General features: G+C 40.5%; 1 long non-coding RNA gene across 1 annotated transcript; it reads left to right on the plus strand.

Moving 5' to 3' along the window:
* Positions 1-453: 453 nt before the first annotated feature.
* LOC109486200 lies at positions 454-2,413 on the plus strand. Its single transcript, XR_002141177.1, has 3 exons — positions 454-594; positions 889-1,019; positions 2,349-2,413. It is a non-coding gene; the product is annotated as an uncharacterized LOC109486200 (long non-coding RNA).
* The last annotated feature ends 4,307 nt before the right edge of the window (positions 2,414-6,720 follow it).

Raw genomic sequence — 6,720 nt, forward strand, 5'->3', positions numbered from 1 at the left:
AGGCATGAGATGAGTGTGTATCCNGTANGTTAGAGAGCATTTTAATTAGTTAACTACACACGACACACACGCACGCACGCACGCACGCACACACACACACACACACACACATACAGTCACACACACGCACACACACACACGCGCGCACAAACACACATACACACACAGTATACACACACACACACACTAACACACACACACACACACACACACACACATTATACACACACACACACTAACACACACACATACATACACACACACACACACTAACACATACACACACAAATACACACACACAGAGACACACACACAAACACACACACAAACACAAACACACACACACACACACACACACACACACACCACAACCGTCTAACATGTCTGTTTGTTTTAACCAGGCAATTTTCTCACAGAGAGCAGATGTGGTAATTAGGCAGTTGTACCGGTTTTCCAACAAACATCACAGGACCATCTCAGTATCCATATTCATCTCGTCTTCGCCTGCTTAAATCATCTTCATATCCTGCTTATATCAGTATCAAGCTGCATTTTAAGAAGCCAGAAGCGTGATCTTTACTACAACTATCTAAGGTAATATTTGTCATCTGCACTGGGTTTGCTACTCCGCCAAGATCGTACATCTTATATGTTCTTTCAGTGTGCTGACAGAGTACATTTGTTTGGCAACAAAAAACTGTCATCTGCAATTTCTTAACTGCTAGACTTTGAGACTATCTATATAGAATAAAACACTCAAGTGTTGCTGTTAAACCCATCTGTTAAAGGTAAGAATTCTCGATAGAATTGTAGACTTAAACGTCGTCTGGTACAAACAAAAAAAGTACCCTAGAGATGAGCGTTCTGTGACCTTTCCTCTCGTAACAGTTGATGAAACGACACGATGAAGTTGTCTGTCTGTCTGCTGATTTCTGTCACGCTTGTTGTGGCCGCCATGATTGACAACTCAGAGACCAGAATGGTCCGGAAGCGTCCCGCACAAAAGAGGGATTTAACCGGTACGTATCATGTAGAATCTCTGTCGGTAGAGATATATTTTTACATTTCATCCACACTATGGGTGAAATGTATTGTAATGTTTCTCCTTCTCCTGCCGTTTTCTTTCGGTAAATGGATTAAATATCTTCATTTTTGGACTAAGTGACCTGAAATTTGGTATGGAGGTAAAGAGGTCAAACACCCTCCGATGTTTTTTTTTTTCTTCATTTTTTGGATGTATAAATTTTAAAATGGTTTTATTAGGGTTTTTACCATATATGGTCATGCATGACCATATTTAGCACAAGTGGCATGCATGACCATATTTGGCACACATGACCTACTTTCTCATCAGGCGGGAGATGAGAAAGTCGGTCAGAAAGTAGGTTTAAATCCTTGCTGATTGGCTTCTGGGATAATGTGATCAAACTTATGATAATCAAACAGATACAGTGTTCTATGGAACGACAACAAGCAAATGCAGGACGGTATGGATTGGATAGTGAATAGAAAAACTTGGAACGAGGAACAAGAATGGGTGAAATGTGCTATATTTGCTCCTGAGCAAATGTTGGCCTTTCTAGTCTTTGTTTTTTTCTTCATAGAGTTGTAGAATCTTTCAATGTGACAGTAAGGCCGTGTCTATACGGAATCACCCAAGGCGGTTTACATGTGGTTTACCCCGAAGCCGGTTTCAAGTGGCTCCATCTGAACGCTCCGAAATCACATTGAAAGCGCCTCGATCCCAAGCCACTTCTAGAGGTGGTTTCAAATCGGTTTCCCCGCATCGCGATTTGCGTCTGAACGCAATGTGATTTCAATGTGACTTCGCCTGGTCATGGATTACGGAGTGATATTTCCTTTTTTATATGCAATACCAACTTTTACGTGGCAGCAACTTAAAGAGCAGTAATGGTCAAATAATGTGTCCGTTCTAGGGCGAGCTTCACCGCCTCTGGCGGGACCACGTCGGCATTCGGTCGAGATATACGCTGGGAGGGGGGCATCAGCAAGCAGGTCGTTGACCTCTGACATTAATAACACGCCGCCTTGCGTGTTATCATCAAACAGCAATAAATGTAGCTCAAGCGCATTATGTTCGGACACGGTTTCGCAGGTGTGTGTGGCACGTGGACCAGATGTCAGGAATGTGAGTTTCCCGAATCGCGGTTTGGGTGATTCCGTATAGACACGGCCTAAGTTAGGCTTAATTAAGCCCCACCCCCCCTTTCCCCAAGGCCTTTAATTTTCTATTGAATGCATTATCTGTCGAGAGGACAATGCTTAGGCAGAATCAGTGAGAATTTTACAAAATGATTTCAATGATTGGATTTCTTTTTTTTTTTTAGAAGAAGAAACGAGGGAGGCCTTGGAGCATTCGAAGTCACTCCTGGAGATACTTGATGAGAAGGATGAAAAATTAGCCACACGGGAGCTTAAGTTGGGCTTAAAGTAGGGGGGATGGTGTGAATTTACATACCAATGGCAAAAAAATTCACTACCCGGAAAAATATGGCGGTGTTAGAATACGCGGTGGTATTTTAAGACTTGACGACATAAATGGAAATTTGATATGCTATATTTATATGGACCTTAATTCCAATCCTGTCCGTAGCTCTTGGCTCTATACGAAAGGCGTTACCAAATAACATCACCTTGATAGATAAAACCCACCAGCAAACCTATACTGCAACCTAGCATGCATGCAAAGCATATCATTGATAACTCGGCTGTCAATCACAATTAGCAGATTAACCAATGATGGTGTGGAAATTAGTGGTTTGACAAATAAACGAGTTGCTGCGTGCCTATCAATGTTTGCATTTTTATGTTTTCATTTTTAGTTACTTCATATAGATCAACGGAGGTAGAAGGAGCTATAAGATCGGTTTAGTATGTACAGTCTTCTGTATCTGTATCTGTTTAGTATAGCCAGTATAACCGCCCTGCGGCGTAACACACCAGCTAGACAGGCACGCGGCGCGGCGGCAGCTGGCTTTATCACAACGAACGACTTGTTACACTCAATCTTTGCACATTTAATTGCAGGAGTTGTTTAAAGCTTTCTAGTAATAATGCCCCAACTGTGCTTGGTGGAAACGAGTTCCAGTCCACGATAGTTCTGGGGAAATACGAGTTTAGAATAGCAACACACGCTAAATTTGCTTTTAAGGGCATTATGATCGTTTCGGCAGTAGAATGACCATCGTCTGTTCCACGATGAATAATTTACGCCCGTGATAATGTTTCGCCTCGGGGCTTTAAACACATCGACTGTAGCGTGGTATCCAGTCGTATCGTGGTAGGGGCGGTTTTTCCTCGGGGCTGCAGGTGCTCTTTCCCCGCCCGGCTCAACTAGGTTTCCCGGTAGGTATTTCACGATGGGAGATTGGTATTCGTGGTGGGGCAAATCAACTCCCCTGGCGTGCCATCTTTATTAGCGTAACGGATCCTACCGGGCGGCCTGTAGGTACTGGGCGGGGGAAAACTATTAGAGCCCCGAAGACACAGCCTGCCCCAGCTACCATGCCCCAGCCACAATTGACTGGATACCGGGCTACATCGACTGTCGATAGCAGCAGAAATGCTATTACAAAAAAAGAAGAAATATGGCGTCAAATACCCTGATTACAAACTACCTGTCAGGTAAATATTGAGGACAATGCGTCGTTACCAGGCATGCGGCCTGCTCATGAATAATGAATGAAGACCTTTATTGTACACACATACCCACTGGGTTAAGTACAGGTCACAAAAAAGGATGGAATACAGATAACGTTACATACATACATCGTCAAGTAGCTACAATCAAGTAAATTCGGTTTCTTCTCGTTTCTTAGTATAATGGCAAAAATGTAAGAACAGATATGTTTCAATGCAGAAGGTTTGTCTAAGCTCATTAGAAATATAAATTTATCTGTACAGCTTAGATGTATGAGGAAGGGGAACATAGATTGTATCAGATTATAAAGATCTAGTCTCTCTTTGTGGTATAGTTTACATTCTGTTACAAAATGTTTATCATCTTCGATTCTTCCTAGATCACAGTACCGACATATTCGTTGTTCTAGGGTAGTGCAGTTACATGTGTATGTCTACCGGTTTCGATGTGTAATTTGTGGCACCTAATTCGGAGTTTTGTGACGGCAGTTCTGTGCCGTAGATTATCAATATTCAGGTACTGTTCTTCAGTATAGGTGGATTTGAAAATTCTGTAGGACCTCAGCTTGTTTTTGGTAATAATATATGCGGTGGCCTTTGCTGTATCATGGCCACTGAGATATGCTACGTTGTGAAAGGTGATTGGCCCATCTTCTGTTTGGGGCGAAAATAAACATTAATTTGAATATCATCGTTACCACAGTTCTTTTAAAACAGTATTCCTTTATCGATGAAACTGGTGTATCGTTCAGTGATCACTACCAAAACAGTTCCTTAAATTTGTATCTTTATTGAATGAATGAAGACCTTTATTGTACACACATACCCACTGGGTTAAGTACGGGTCACAGTAAAAGAATGGAATACAGATAACGTTACATATATACATCGTCAAGTAACTACTATTAAGTAAATTAAGTAAATTTGGTTTCTTCTTGTTTCTTAGTAATGGCAAAACGGTAAGAACAGGTATGTTTCAATAATCATGCAAAGAAATAAGATCTTGAATACGTGTGTATTGGTTCTATGTATTTGTTTTGTGTAATAATTACTTGCACGTGAACCACTGTGTTGTATTGTAACAGCCCCAGTCAGCTGCATACCATCAACATTAACAAGCTGTTGCATTTTGCACGGAAGACTCAGAAATGGTGGGATACAGTATCGGCCCTGTGGGATGCTATTAGGCTTACGATAAGCACTTAGGATATCTAGCAGTGCTGAGACATTCACTTAAGGTCCTAGATCGTCTTCGAAGACTTACTAGTAAAGGTGAGTTGTGTATTTTTCTGACGATTTTCTTTTAAGGTCTCATTGAAAAATATTTACAGTGTGGAGATATGTAAACATTGTTTATCATTCAAGCTTAGCGTGATAAATAGAAAAAAAAATATACATGTACTAGTTGAGGTGATTCCTAATATGCTTTGCTTACGAATTGCATATTAGTAATGGTATTTTTTAATCTGGAAAAAGGAAATATAACAATAATTATTGAGTCTAAATTTTCTTCAAGGCCCTCCTAACGTAAAAGAACTGCATGTAAAAAAAGTACCAGGTCAATATTTATTTATTTTTATTTATTAATTTATATATTTATTACTATTCACCTTATAGCCATGTATATGGAAGACATGGTGGACCTAAGTGCGCCTTTTCAAGGCCGCCATGCCGACAATATAATATACATACGCGGATGCATTGTTGGTATAACCTTAATACGCAGGGTGTGGCCGATGAATGCAACCGGTTGTGTTTTTTTGTATCGCCCACCCCCACCCCTCTCCTTCAAAACATTACAACCCAAATGTCAAAACATAATCAATTATTCCGTAAATAATTTCATCAGGTTCGTAAACGAATGAATAGCAAAGTTCCTTGATCACAACCATTTATTTTTCACGAGTGCACTGTGAACCATGTAACCCCTCTAGTGCACTATGCACCAAATAACAGTCTAGCGTCAGTGCACAGCAAACCAGTCAGAATTGCCCTGATGAAGATGTCAGACGGTCATCGAAACGTCGGCTCGTGAAAAAATAAATTGTTGTGATCAAAGAACTTTGCTATTCATAATCAATTATTAGTTTTTACATTTTGTTATGAAAGCAACCTGTTGATACACTACGGAATAAATGCAGCGTGTGGGCTACACTCGCCGTAGGTTGGTGAAATTCTGGTGCAGTAAAATAATCTAGCAAACTGTACCAGAGCTAACAACCTACAACATGTAAAATTTAAGATTTTATACCTCCGGGCTTTTTATTGTATATTTTTATATAGGGTTTTAAGCAAAGAATTTATCGAGACCGGATACCCCTCTGTGTGAGGGGTCATATACGTGGACCAGACCGAGAATAGCTTAAACACGACAAGGGTCATCGGTCGCGACCACTTTCACACTCAAAGGGGTGTTCTGGGGCCACCAAAAGGCACCATTTTCACGCCCGAAAACACATATACAATAAAAACAAAAGATGCATCATCTGCAGCCCAACAGCAAAACATATACCGAGTCTCAAAAGAATTCGTCGTGGGAAACAGCTGCGAACATGAAAATCTAAATCTCTCACAAAACCCTTCCGCGGAAGGATGTCTCCTCCCCCGAAGCTAACAACCTACAATAATCTAAGACAGCCGTTTTAAGACCGCCTTTCTTTAAATTAAAAACGTATTCTACAAAATTTTGATACCTTCCACTTCGAAAACCTACAGAGCAATTGGAAGGAAATGATACTTAGTAAGGTTAAAAACACTTTGAATACAACACCAGGTTAGGCAACTGAAATTGAATCGCACTAAAGAATTCCCAGAAGTGCTATCTGTATGTATGCGTTTTATCATTAGGCCACAGCAAGTAAATTTTATGGATGGCATCCTCCACAGACTCCAAATCTAATGCGAGTGGGCAAAAAAACAAGGCGGGCCGAAAAAAAAAACAAGATTACTACATTTTAAAATTTTGACTCAATCATTGTACAAATGGTTTTGATTCATTGGGAACATCACATATACACAGCCAACATCACATATCACTGCATCAAAACATTAAATCAGAGC

Source organism: Branchiostoma belcheri, unplaced genomic scaffold (assembly GCF_001625305.1).
Source record: "Branchiostoma belcheri isolate BF01 breed outbred unplaced genomic scaffold, Haploidv18h27 scaffold8, whole genome shotgun sequence".
Classification (NCBI taxonomy): domain Eukaryota; kingdom Metazoa; phylum Chordata; class Leptocardii; order Amphioxiformes; family Branchiostomatidae; genus Branchiostoma; species Branchiostoma belcheri.